Genomic DNA, 13,036 nt, shown 5'->3' with positions numbered 1-13,036 from the left:
ACAGCAGCTCCATTTGCAACATCACAAAAAGGATAAAAGCCACGAAACAAAGATACATACATTTAAACATTACAATCACAGAAGACGATATTCAGAACCCTTCAACGTACATTTGATCTGGGATTAGGCCCCATATTTAGTTTTAGGATTGACTGGTGTACAAAAGAGTGCTTCAGTCTAACCTTATTAAATCGTGGAACCCTGTATCTCCGATTTGATGGTAACAATTGATATTCACTGTTCAAAACATGGTTGGGGTCAGAGACGATGGTGTTAGCCAGCCTTAATATGTTATTATGATAGGCTGATTCATAGAATTTCTCAAGGGGTTGAATGCATTTCATGTCACACCAATGGAAAACTTGGTTTGAATTTGATCTGAGTATGCAGTTGTGCTCCTGCAAGCACATGAAATGTTCTGAAAAGTGAACTCAGTATTGAGTTCTACTTGAACTGAATCATACATCCCTGATACTGAGCAGAAGTCCTTTTGCATAACGTTAATTTTAATAATCCCTAAAGTTTAAAAATCCTTCCCCGATTCATCAACTTCTCTTTATCTGCGTCGGTGATGGGTATAGACTTACTGTAATAAATCAGTGAGGATTAATGACTTTTACCTGGATTCACCTCATCAGTGCATTTCATGGAACGAGAAAGAGATCCTGACAGCCTATATACTCAACTGTAAAGTGGTATAAATAATGAGCGCGCTGCTCGCTGCAGTCATAAATATTAATCTGAAATTACAGAAGCAAAATTCAGGGGAAAAAAAAAATTGCACTCAAACAAACTGCAATAAACCACTTGGTCACTGGGACTGAACATCATCGCCATCTAGACGAGATGGGACAAGCAGGAGACAACATACCCAGAAAATCTTCTCAGAGTTACACTTGAGTCTGGGGTTATGTAGCAAGCTTCGTCTCATTAGAAACGACCTGTTTTGAGGCAGAAGCTCTGACTGTACTATAACGAGCAGTTGAAGAGAGGAGAAAATGTATAATGCATTATCTCCCCTTTTATCCTGAGGATGAGAGGAGGGCGAGTTTCTGTGGGACGTCCAAGTGTTGGTCATTGATTCGTGCGTCTGTGTGTTTTTGTCTGAGTGTGTCGTACGGGCGTTTGTGTGTATGTGTATGCACGTGGTGTATTTATTATGTGTGCAGAGAAGACAGCATCTGGTCTCCTCTTGTGAGAGATCTCACCTCGTGAAAGGAAGAAAGGAAGAGAGAATAAATAACCTTATAATTTTCGTTTTCTTGATACTGAAATGTTCTCAAATTTCCCTCAGTGTCGCGCACGGTGCAGGCACCGAAATGTCAAAGCTACATTAACATGCATAAGCCGTTTACCAAATGTGATAATGAGCGATGTGATTGTGTGAGATCAGTGCTATCAGGGCTGTGACCACGCTGCAACGATAAACATCAGATGGTGTAAATGCGCTGCACAAAGGTTCAGCTGGGGCCGTATCATCCTCAGGATCAGTGCTTCTGATCCACTGCAGAACCATATGGCTCCGCTTCACTTTAACACGCATGGATTAAAGGTCTGGTTTGCCCGTCCGCGGACACTTGTTTTAAATCTGTCACTATATATGCAGCTCTTTATTATTATTTTTTTTAAATATGGCAAACAGGCTTTTAATAAGGATGTGACCATTTCTAGTCTTACGAATTTTTTATGAAATACGCTACAAAAATAAACTTGCCTTAATAATAAGGTTTTACAGCACATTTAGTTACATAATACAGTTAACTGGAAAACAATTGTACATAAAAAAAAATGAACCATACGCCAATTTACTGTGATTAATTTTAGATTGTGCTGAAGGTGACGCAGAGGAGCTCTGAGTGGCGAAGAAGTCCTCAGCTGTGAGATATTAACTGATTAAGCACTGATACAAGGGGAAATAATAGGGATTGTGACTTTATTATGTTAGGCTATTAATCTGCTATCACATGTCATCTGTAGGGACTTGGCCTCAGTGGAGTAATCTGCTGGGTAAGGCACACACACACACACACACACGAACACACACATACACACACACAATAGTGCTGGGAAGTCCCCAGTAAGTCACACAATCGGTTAATTGTAATTTCTTGCTACTGTAATTATTCAACTGTGTGGTGATAATTACTAGACCATAGAATGGGAGCAGAATCTGTCAGGATACTGTAATTATTTTACACATGTTGTATTTGGAGTATTAGTACTGTATAATATTGGATAAACAACTCTTTCCCCCTCCTCTCCTCACCTCGGATGTAATTCTCCCATTTTTTTTAGCAGCGGTTTTGTCTGTTAGTTGGTCCACCTCTTTGGTCCAGATTGAAATATCTCAACAGCTATTGGACGGATTTTCATGACCTTTTGTACAGACATTCATTCATGGTGCCCCAAAGGATGAATCCTGACTTTATGATGGTGATCTCTAGCGCCACCAACAGGTCAAAGTTTTCTTTTATCCAGTGAAATATCTCAGTATTCATTAAATGGATTGCCATAACATTTGGTACAGACATTGATGGTTCCTAGAGGATTAATCCTAATGAATTTGGTGATCACCACAACTTTTCCTCTTGTGCCACCACCAGGGAGACATTGGATTTTTTTAGTGACATTTCATGACAGCTATTAGAGGAATTGTCATCAAATTTGGTTTGGACATTCATGCTTCACTCAGGATGAATTGTAATAACAACACGTTCTCATCCCAACTCATCACATACTGTCGCTTTGTCACACCCCGCCCCTTAGCGTCTTGCCCCTTGGTGTCACTTTAGGGTTTGGCAACAAAACCACTTAGTTAGGTTTAGGAAAAAACAACATTGTTAGGCTTAAAAATTACTTTTGTAAAGTAAAAATGAAACTGAACGTTGTGAACACGGGACACGAATGAACAGCTGAATGTAACGTCAAAGTGAAACTTAACGCACGGGACATGAACAGCGGTCTCCTGGATGAAAGCCTTGTGTTTGTTGGACCCATCTACCTATGTGTGTGTCTTTTTGCTCTTTAAACTACGTCACCACACTCCTGGCGCTTTTTCTGAGCATTAACTGTTGCCGCAGATGGATTTACTGGGTTTACATTGGAGTTAATGGAAAGCCCGGTGCATCTCATACAGGCGCTAAAGGGTGCCTGGTGCGACGGTATCGAACGCCGACTGCCGTGACAAAGTGACAGTTTTTGACGCACTGGGAATGAGAACAGGCTGGTAATAACTGTGGTGATTCCTTAACCCTTTCTTCTAATGCCATCATATAGCAAGAAATGAATACCATTCCCTTGTTTAGTGCTAATTAGCAAATATTAGCATGCTCAACTAAGATGGTGACCATGGTAAACATATGCATACATAAATAGATAGATATACAGTACCTGCTAGCATTTAGCATAAAGCACCACTGCCTAAGTACAACCTCACAGAGCTGCTAGCATATCTGTAGACTCTTCGTCTTGTTACTGCACAGCTCAACAATTTCTTCCAATTTATCATTTCCCCCTCCTTATATCCTCACCTCTCTCCTCTCCTCTCCTCTCCTCTCCTCTCTTCTCCTCTGTAACAGCTGTGGTTGCCTGCAGCGTTTAGCTAACGCATCTCTGGCCTGTCATCCAGAGGTACATTAGCGCACTCATCAAGCCGAACACAGAACATACAACACGCATGCTAAGCCTACACACAGGACATACTCACACTATTATGCTCATAGTGTCACTCCTCACTGTGCACCTTTTGTGTGGCTCAGGTATGGGAATCCTGATATCAGAGCTTCCTAAAAAAAAGGGAGTGCCTGTTTGTGAAGGAAAAAAACGGTTGTGAGGAGTGCATGTGTGTGTGCGTACATATATGCATGTGTTTGTGTGTGATGCAGAAGAAAGTGGTTGGCTTTGGTAGGCTCACTGATACAATTGATAGTGACAGATATATGGCTAATTAGTGCAGCCTTGGCTCGGCTGTCCTCACCTCTCACCAGCCTGCTGTGAAATTGGATTAATTTACCTCGCCTTAATATACTGTATCAGCCGAGGAATTCAACCAATAGCAAGTTTCTTTAATGAGCACAGATTTGTTGCTAATTTGGAAAGAAGCTTGTTTAAAATTTTGTTTAATCTACAATGTGTGTTCACATATTTTAACGTTGTTGAAAACTGTACCGCAGCATGCCTCCTCTCTTTCTCACACACACACACATGCCTGCACAGTATGGTGAGCATGTTGACTTCTTGCTAGTAGTCCAATTAGGTTGGATCTTCTTTACGGCGTCCTAAGGTTCTTACAAAGACAATCTGTTTCTAGGGGACTCCTTAGGAGCAGCTCAGTCCTTAAAACAAGCAGCAGACAACCTCTCCTAAGCTTTTTTTTCTGACTCCATCTGTTTCCATCTTATGCTGCTGGTTTACTAAGTCCATCCAGAAGCTCTTCCGTTGAAAATCATCTCAACCGTCCATGCTTTGCCCCTAAATCCCCAGTTGATACTCATAATCTCTGCTGTCCATATTCTGAACCCTGTTCAAGCACATGGTCACAACATTATTGATATAATTGGCTTCCCATCCTATTTTTGTCATCTGCTAATACCAGGCTACAACAACTGACAGCGCTGGTCATTCCAGCTATAGGGTAGTATTAACAGCCCTGCCCAGCTACCACGTCTCCAAAACCTGCAGCTTCCAGTATATGTGAATGTAAGTAATCTGGCATAAAGAAACAGAGATAATCTGCCTTAATTCAAGGAATGGTTAAAGTGATCTCAGTAGTGTCAAAATTAGTGTGCATGTTCTTTTGTGAGCTCACTCATTATTAATTACAGTTTCCCACACACTCTTATTTTCTTCTGCATCTCTCTTTTATCTCTGTCTGTTTTAACATGACTACTCTTTGCCAACAGCACCCCTGCGAAGTACAAAAACGTCCGTCTGTGTGAGCCTCTGCGTGGGACTTTCTTGTGATGCTGTGAGGAAACCACTGAGTGAGCGAGGGAATGAGAGAGAGAGAGAGAGTGAAGTGTGAGTGTCTGTCTGTTTGGCCCTCCGAAATATTGTAAATGAACCTCAATTCAAACATGATGCACTTTTTAAATACAGAAGACAGGTATCATCTTTCTGCTGTATGAAGTTTGAGTTTAAAGCTAAACCTGCGACAAATCGTTACTGTGTCTACAAACAGTTGTGTCTGTAACAGTCGTGTCAAAGTGATTAGCCGTCACTGACTTTCATTTTAATTTCAATTTAAAGGTGCTATTGATAACATTGATAACATTCAGCCACTAGATGTTGCATTCTCCCTCCACCGTTCCATTGCATTTACTTCACAACAAGTCGTTGACAGGAACTTACCGTCAATCTCAGCCATTTATCTGTTTTTTTTCTACACTAACTGACGACACAGAAATACCGTTTGATACCGATGTCACTTTACTGTTGGCTCACAAGCCTTGTTAGAAGTGGGGACCAAACGTCAGATATCTTCCACAGAGATAAACAAAACATTCATTTTGGACCCGCCAACATTTTTTAAATGATTCATTCAGAATCCTAATCTTTCAGGAAAAGCCATACTTTTATTCGGCACCCTTCTAAAGACTTTGTGGATATACAGTATATCTATATTTTTTAATATTCGTTTACATAAAAATGTTATCAATAAGACCTTTAACTACAATATTTAATGTCCATCTAAACAGGTTTGTAATCCTTATTTATGAAGTGTTAAAGAGGAAGTTAACATCCCGTTTGAGGTTGAATGCCCCCTGCATTGTGAATCCAGCCCCCTTGTGATACACCATGGTCGCTGACACCTCCACCTCCACCTCCACTGTTTCTCTATAGTATTTCTCCCCTTGTATAAACGGACGCATTTCACCTGTTTTTAGACGTTTTACAGCTTAGGTATAATATCTGACCGTAGGGCTGTAGTACTCGAGTCCGGTCTCAAGTGCAGACTTTTAAGAAGTGTTGCACTTGTCTTGGTCTCTTGCCTTGCTGGACTCTGAATTGTCTTGGTCTCAGGCTCGGCTATTGACCAGCTGGTCAAGTTGATCCTGGCTGCTGATCCTGGATCAGTTGTACACAAAGTTGCTTGATGTTAAATTATAGATCAATTAGGGATGCTCATTTTGAAAATGTTCTTAACCGATAACCAACCCTCGTTAACCGATTATTAACCGTTAACTGACAAGATTTGTGCCTCACGCCAGCTGCAGTGTATGAGCACAACAGACAACTGAGAACCCAGTTCACCCATTCGGGAGCGTTAACTTAGCAGCTACGATGCTGCGTGTAGTGTCGCGGACATGCAGCCACTTTCCCAGTAAAAGTCTCTAGCGCACATTTAGTTTAGTTCAGCAGGTTGTCAGCTGTGTGTCTGCCCGGCGTAACGACACTCTGTCTGCCTGGATTAACGATAGCGATTTCCCGATAAACAGTGTGTGTATTTGTGCTACGTTAGCAGCTCTAGCATTGCCGGAGGCTTCTTGCTCGCCGCCGCTGCCTACAGTCTGTCAGCGCAACGTAACTTTAACGAGTGCCCGTGTGTGTGTTGGTGGTGAGTGTGGGGTTGTTGGTGGCGTTATAGCTGTGAACGTAGGTGTAGCAGAGTGTGTACAGTTTATTTGTCGGTGAATAAATGCTACGAAACTACTGCTCCTCCGCTCTGCTCAAGTGAGCCGGAGAGACCGGCCTCCGCCTCTTAAGGTGGGCTGTTAAGGTGGACCAGCTTTTCTCCTTAAAGTGACGAGCCGCTCAGCTTTTTAATTAATTACAAATATTTGTTTTTACCCGTTTTAACCGATAGCGTTAATCGGTTAAAATGCTTAATATCGGTTAATGGTTAAACGGTTAATTATGAACATCCCTAAGATCAATAGAATGTTTCTGTCCATCCTAACTCCTTAATCACTATATTAGCATTGGAAAGACTCCATTTGCTCTGGACTCGATCTTGACTTGGTCTCGACTGCCTTTGGACCTGGTCTTGGACTTGACTGAGACTCGATTAAGTTGGTCTTGACTACAGCCCTATCTGACTGTCCCCTAGAATTCATTGAACCGTAGGAAAATCCAAAGATATCTGTTTACAATGACAAAAATGACTAAAAACGAATGAACGATTAACAAAAATAGTCACTGATTAATTTTCTGTTGATTGCTTGAGCTTTAATTAATGTTATTTCTCACTACGAGATGTGGGTAAACCTTGTTCATAATTTTCGTAAAGCTATACATCAAATTGCTAACTTAGAAGTTGTGAAGATCGCAAGCAGTTGGACTCGTTTGCCAACATTGAACAAAGTTTGCAGCCATTAAAGGGCTTATTTACATTATTTACACACTAAATACTGCATGTTTCCTTTCCACTGTCACTTGTTGCAAACAATTAGTGATTCTGTTAATGTAACATTTCCTAAAGAACCAACAACATCTGTGACCGTCTGATAGCTTCTTTGCTTCTTGGTGCAGTGACTTCAGACAAGGAAAAAAAGTTACTCATTGGTGCTCGTGGAATTACAGCAGTAAACACACTGCTGTATGCTGGATTCACTAGATTACAGAGACGTCCACTCAGTGTGCAGACACTGACGGACACACACACACACACACACAAACACACACACACACACACACACACACACACACACACACACACACACACACACACACTGACCCAGAGAGAATGCTGAGTATGTGCATTTTTTTTTGGTCCCCAGCCATCTGTCAAAGGTTTTTGGGGGAATGGTGATGATGATGGGGTCTCCTGACACAGATGACAGCAGTTCAGGACAGTTCAGTTTAACATGTCACAGGAGGCTGACACACAAATGTGCACACACACACGGCGGAGAGGCATTTATGCATGGACAGACATATTGGATACACACACAGACACAAAAAGGAGCAACACACTGACCTGCAGTGTCAAGTTTTACTCGCAGAGCTGTAATGCAACGAGGTTGTCACTGTCTATTTGTTCAACATGTTCTCATCCCAACTTGTCACATACTGCCGCTTTGTCACGCCCCCTTGGCGTCACTTTAGGTTTAGGCAACAAAACCACCTAGTTAGGTTTAAAAAACGACATGGCTTAAAATGCTATTTGGGTGGCTAAAGCCCCGTGGGTATGTCAAAGTGTCCTTGAGCGAGACACTGAACCCCAAGTTGCTCCTCAGGCGCTTTACAGCAGCTCACTGCTCCTAAATACTTAGAATGGGTTAAATGCAGAGGTCAAATTTCATTGATGTATATGACGAATCGAATAAAGTTTAAGTTAACTTTAAAACTGCGTTTGTGAAGTGAAAATGAACCTGTACGTTGTGAACACCGGACACGAACGAACAGTTGAATGTAACGTGAAAATGAAACAGCGGTCTCCTGGATGAAAGCCTCGTCTTTGTTGGGCACATCCACCTCCCCTCCAGCCCGCCATGTGTGTGTCTTTTCGCTCTTTAAACTAAATCACCACACTTTCAGCGCCTTTTCTGAGCATTTGCTGTTGCCGCAGATGGGTTTACATTGTAGTTCATGGAAAGCGCGATGTTAAAGGTTGCCTTGTGCGGCGGTTTCACTCGCCAACGGCAGTCAGTATTTGACATCCTGGGAATGAGAACGGGCTAATTTGTTGTGTCTGTCGTATCCACGGGTCAAGATTATGTGATTCAGGCCAATACTTATAATAATCAGGTAATGAAGTGTTATGTTTTCAGTTCCCTTGAAAGTCTCTGTATGGTATATCAGGTACACACTTATACTGTTTGAAATTGCAACAGGTATCCACGTCACCAAAGTAAAGGTTAAAGAAATAGTTTGACATTTTGGGAAATGCGCTTATTCGCTTTCTTGAATCGGAAGAGAAGATCAATACCACTCTCCTATCTGCCTGTTAAATATGAAGCTACAGGCAAGGGGACAATTAGCTTAGCTTAGCTTAAACACTGTAAACGGGGAAACAGCTCAAGAGGCTTTGTCCGTTACACACTACAAAAGACAAAAATCACCTGTTGTGCAGATGGCGAAAGTCTCAGTGGCAGATTTCCTATGTACTAGTAATTGTGATGAAATATCAACATATGAATAATAATAATTCATCTGTAAAACCAACACATTCTCACTCCCAACTCATCAAATACCGCCGCTTGGTCAGTGCTCCTCGGCATCGGAGACTGACACACGGGGTACCCCTTGTTGTCAGGGACGACGTGTCACTATACAGGCATTACATGCATAATGTCCTTTCAAAATAAACTTCTATTTTCACAAGAAATTAGGTTTAGGCAACCTAACGTGGTTGACGTTAACTTCACTGACTAATGACTCATTTGACTCACGGGACTAACGATACTGATGAGTCACGTGACTAAAGACTGATGTGACAAAATAAGTCAACAATATTTTTAGTTTCACACGGGATACGAACAGTTGTCTCCTGGTTGAAAGTCTTGTGTTTGTTTGACCCATCCACCTCCCCTCCCTGAACGCTATTAATACTACTTCACTTGATCAGACCGTCGAATAATGCCGCGGATGGGTTTATATTGGAGTTAGTTGAAAGCCCGGTTCTTCACGTACTGTTCCGATGCCGAGGGGCACTTACCAAACGGTGGTATTTGACGAGTTGGGAGTGAGAACGGGTTGGTAAAACATGAATACGTAAAAATATGTTTTGTTACTACCTTTGTTTACATGTGTATTTTACCACACACTTAACAGCTGTGCTTTATAGAGCCAATATTCTCTCCTTGATGATACGAGCCAAAGACCCAGTTTGGGTTCTTGGAGTTTTGTTTATTTTTTGGCATAGCTGCTCAGCTATAGCAGAACTACAACAACATGAAAAAGCCAGAGGCCAGTTTGCACAGACGAGGAATCGTCTCCAGAAAAGAGAGCATGCCAGCCATCCAGCCGGCCGAGTGCTGTGATGTACAGACCAAGAGGTTCTGCATGCATGTTTTATTGCAGGCTGCAACAGCAACAGAGACAGGGGCACTTAAAGCGGAATTTCAAATGATAACATGAGAGACGGAGAGAAGAGGCTCGCAGAGTTCAGCGGGTTGCGTGCGTGTGATGCCTCTGTGTGTATTCTCATGTGCAAGTGTGTTTGTGTGAGGTGGTATGTTAGTGTTGCCCTGCTGGTGTGGGAAGGCTGATCTGAAAGCATGCCAACGCTGTGTGTGTGTGTGTGTGTGTGTGTGTGTTACTGTATATGAGGCAGTGGAATCACTTTAGCCAAAATTAGCGTAGAGGTAATTGGGCCATGAGAAGAGAAAATGTGTCGTGAAGATTTTTACTCACATGACACAAGAGACTCTGAGGAGCTGAATAAAATAAACTGTGTGTACTGTAAGTCAAGCAGAGCTGCAGCCGGGTGCTTTGCTGTCTAGTGCACATAATAATAACAAAGTGTATTACAGAGTAAGTTTACACCCCTGCGCACGCGATGCCATCACATCTCTCTCTCTCTCATGACCTCCCCACATGTCTTGCCCACATGTTTCTGCAGTAACATAAGTGGGATTATGCTGACCATATGTTTTGATTTAGTTGTGTGGACTTTCTTTCTGACTCACACACAAATACAAACACAAAAAAAGACACAATACAGGGAGAAAGGAAGACAGAGATTGAAGGAGAGATTGCATCAACTATATTCTTTTTGATCCAAATGTAATAATTTAAAAAATTATGTATGATTGAAGTCCTCCCTTCCCTGAGCCTCTCCACTACTGCCTTCACCCTCCTTACTGACCTCCACACTGATGATGGACATGTTTTTGTCTCAAAATTTCCCTTGTATACAAAATTATCAAAACTAATGTGCTGTGCAATTGTTTAAACATTAAATGAGGACGTTCATTCTCACTGGAGGATGAGCCGTTTTCACATGGATACTTCCATGAATACCTAAAACATTAAATGAAGTGGCCTGTTCATTTCAGTTCAAGCTGCTCACCCAGCACACACACAGATCAGTGTCTTCTAGTGGCACTGATTGGCTGACTGCCCGCATGAATGAATGGTCTCTCTTATATGTATATTTGGACTAATGGTTCTAATTGTGAAGGCTTCAAGAGTATGTTTTGAATGAGCACATCACATGACCCTGCAGTTTAGATGGTTGCCACTATATCAAAATAGTTCCTAAGGGCTTGTATCTTCTATAAACATTTTCTTAAACCTCACCTTCAAGCTAATGTTGGTCAGAATCAAAGGTCCACTTGGCAAACAGTAAACTGTCTTTGCTGTCTGTGGTAGGGATGTATTAAGAGAGCTGGATACGGCACCGCCGCGTTATTATGAATCCCACTGCTATTCTTGGCAATGCATAGCATTCAAGTGCGAGGATTAGCCAGGCCTCCATGCTCATGCCAGGTACCGGTAACCCGATTTGTTCAGGTCCTATGCCCTGACCATTGACTTTATATAAGAAGTGGACATAGTCACCGTGATGTCACTCATTGGTTTGTGGACTGCTGTTTTGAAGCCTCGAGTCCAGCATTTTGGCTGTCGCCATCTTGTTTTTTTCGGCCATCCCCATCTTGGTTCTTTGCAAAAGAAGTGACACAAGAGGGTGGAGCAAAGTACAATCGAACACTAAATAAGACATTTTTAGGAAATCAAAATTAACTTTCTGGAACTGAAAACACACTGTGAAAGGGTTAAAGTTCTAAGAATTCCCAGACCGGACAACGCTGTGGTAGTGACCTGTCAATCACAAGGTAGCCACGCTCCAAAGCATACTCTGCTTTATGGTCTTTTTGACTCTAAATGGGACCACAATTTACTAAATGAACATCATGCTGTATTGAAGAAGACTTGAAACTAGAGATTGAGAGCATAAACTCATGTTTACAATGTTTACTGAGGTAATAAATCAAGTGAGAAGGAGGGTCATTTTCTGATAGACTTCTATACAATCTGGCTGCTTTTTGCAACCAGAGGAGTCGCCCCCCTGCTGGTTTGGAAAGAATGGAAGTTTAAAGGCCCTGACACACCAGGCCGACGGTCAGCCGTCAGACAGTTTGGGGCCGTCGGTGAGCGTCTGTCGGCCTAGTTTTTGTGGTGTCGCTCTAGTCTGCCCGTGTCGGAGGCTTTTCGGCCAATTCGACAGCAGAGCTCGTCGTTGAAAGAAGTTGCTCTGATTGGCTGTTCAGCTAAGGCAAATCGGTGCACAAGAAGAGAAATGGAAGTGAGGAAAGCAAGCCAGCGAGTAAAGTCAAGGGGAAAAACACAAGCCTCTTCTCATTTTTCATCTTAAACTCATCTGACCACTCCAAAATACAGATATTTTCACAACAACATGGCCGTCTGGGATGAAGCTAAGCGGTGAGTGAGAGTGGTGTGAAAATGGTCGGCAAACGCCACTTTGTTTCATGTACGTATTATAACAACGGCTTATCCGCTGTCCTCGGTTTTCCGGTTTCCCTTTTTCAATGATGAATACAGACTACCGCTGCCTGCGGTTTGGAGTTTATTCCTCTCACGCAGGCGCAGAACGTACGTACGTAAGTACTAATTGGCTGTTGGCTGTAATCTCTGCAGTGTGTTCAGATGCGACTTGTCGGCCAAGACAAAGGCAACGGTAAGCAACGCAACCGTCGGCCTTCATCGCCGCTAGTTCTTTGATGTTGGCTTGGTGTGTCAGGGCCTTAAGGCGCTTTCACACTGGCTTTACTTTAAAGACACCAGAGTTGCCCACAGTTTGTAACCTGTAGTTTCTTTAGTGCCACCATACTTTGGTTTCTGTCCAAATTCCTGCAAAACTAATGACATTCCTATCAACCTCAGCTGTACTTTGTGTTTATCACTTGTTGTTGAATGTTGTGAATATGGTAAACATTACCTGTTAAATAGCAGCATGGTAGCATGTTGACATTAGCATTTAGCTCAAAGCACCACAGCCTCACAGAGCTGCTAGCATGCCTGTCGACTGTGTTGTTTGAATATGTGAAGTGGCTTTAGTGGTTAAACTATAAGTAATGTTGTTTTTTATATTTTTCAATATTCTGACATATTTCTTGATATTTTTTATACC

General features: G+C 42.1%; 1 protein-coding gene and 1 long non-coding RNA gene across 7 annotated transcripts in view; one reads left to right on the top strand and one right to left on the bottom strand.

Annotated features, from left to right (window-relative positions):
- The window catches only part of LOC119475479, a 55,557-nt gene extending 50,582 nt beyond the window's left edge, over positions 1 to 4,975 (top strand). The window contains exons 6-7 of one of the 3 annotated variants that reach the window (XR_005203798.1): positions 4,595 to 4,698; positions 4,902 to 4,975. This is a non-coding gene — a long non-coding RNA (uncharacterized LOC119475479). Of the gene's footprint in view, positions 1 to 1,824; positions 2,823 to 4,594; positions 4,699 to 4,901 lie in introns of those variants that run through there. The other 2 variants (XR_005203799.1, XR_005203807.1) reach the window with 2 other exon arrangements.
- The window catches only part of nhsb (Nance-Horan syndrome b (congenital cataracts and dental anomalies)), a 71,112-nt gene that overhangs the window by 48,782 nt on the left and 9,294 nt on the right, over positions 1 to 13,036 (bottom strand). The window lies entirely within an intron of this gene.

This window comes from Sebastes umbrosus, chromosome 2, assembly GCF_015220745.1.
Source record: "Sebastes umbrosus isolate fSebUmb1 chromosome 2, fSebUmb1.pri, whole genome shotgun sequence".
Lineage (NCBI taxonomy): Eukaryota > Metazoa > Chordata > Actinopteri > Perciformes > Sebastidae > Sebastes > Sebastes umbrosus.
This window is presented reverse-complemented; position numbering and strand designations above follow the sequence as displayed.